The following is a 1,580-nucleotide window of genomic DNA, read 5'->3' on the forward strand; positions in this document are numbered from 1 at the left end:
ATATAAATAATATATACTAGAGTTTGCTTTTGCGTATGGACAAGTGCGATTGTAAGATAATATAGATAGGAAGAAACCGAGAGAGCACAAATTTTGATTAGAAAATGAAAGTAATCTTTATGCGAATTCATCTAATTTACTATATTATCAAATTCAATATATATATATTAAATATTTACAACTTTTGTTATATATTTTTTTCTGCTTAAGCACTTTCTCAAAAGTACACATCTCTTTCACATTGTGTTGGCTTTCGGTAGACGTGTGTGTTATTCTCATCAGATCAATAGTTAAGCACACACTGTTAACTCATTCACTCATACGGCTTTGGTCGACCGGAGGCTAGAGTAGAAGACACTTGTCCGAGATGCTACGCAGTGGGACTCAACCGGGAACCATGTGGTTGGGAAGCAAGCTTCTTACCACAGAGCCCCGCCTGCGCCTATGTATATATATGTCTCTTTTAGTGTACAGTGTATTAAAATAGGACCCAGTAACAGTTTTTCCATAAGATACATAGTTATACCGATATTTTTGCATTTGTCACGAAGGAATTTTTGGTCTCTGAGAACATGGTTAGTTCTATTTGCAAAATAGAACGCTGGTACATGAAGAACCACGAGAAAAAGCAAGATGAATGTTGATGCAAAAATTAGAATCAGAAGACAAAGAGTAATTAAAAAAGTGAAAAACGCATGAAAAGAAAAGAAATAGATTAGAGTTACATCCCCTTTTCCCGAGGAAATCATAATTAAATTAGCTGGAGTTGAATAATTCAATGGATATGAGTCCAAGTTCTGCGTGACAGGTGCTCAGTCCGCAGAGGATGGAGAGTGATATACTCCAGTTCGACAAAAGCAATTTGTCTATGTGTTTGCATTTACTGAAAGTTTCCTATCTGGAATTAAGGAGTGCAGTGGAATTCATGGATCTAAAAAGAATATGCGATCTCTCAGCTATGTATAATTTGCCTGTCTGAGACCATAGGGCATACATTACTCCATGATTCTCCTTTTGATTGTACGTTATTTTCCTCAACCCACCTCTCTATTGCGACCGACTTCTCCGCAGATGCACAACGTCTCTAGGGTCCTGTGTTTTCTGAGAGACTGTTATGTCATCTTCATAAACAAGGGTGATTATCTGAGCAACGGAGGGCATGTGTTTCCTTGGAGGAGGGCAATTGACTTCATCTTTTAGAAAAGCTATAAATCCATTCTTGAAGTTTTCCGTGTATGCCAAGATATCTTGTATGCTTGTGAGATATCATACCATGGTCGACCTTACCAAAGTCTTTGGCAAAGTCGAAATATATCACGACTACATTTGAATTGTTGAGCAGCTGCTTTAACACCCAGTCGGAGTGCTGCAAGGGATGAACCAGGCAGCTTCTACCTGGTCGAAAATCGCGATGTGTGTGAAATAGCAAACCATTCTCTTCAAGGAATGCAATTAGTTTACTTCGGAATAATCGAACATTACTTTGATGTTTGAAGTCAGCGAAATATGCCTATAGTTTTTCGCATCTGCACTGCTTCCTCCTATATATATATATACATATATATATATATATATATATA

This window comes from Octopus bimaculoides, chromosome 4, assembly GCF_001194135.2.
Source record: "Octopus bimaculoides isolate UCB-OBI-ISO-001 chromosome 4, ASM119413v2, whole genome shotgun sequence".
In the NCBI taxonomy this organism is placed as follows: domain Eukaryota; kingdom Metazoa; phylum Mollusca; class Cephalopoda; order Octopoda; family Octopodidae; genus Octopus; species Octopus bimaculoides.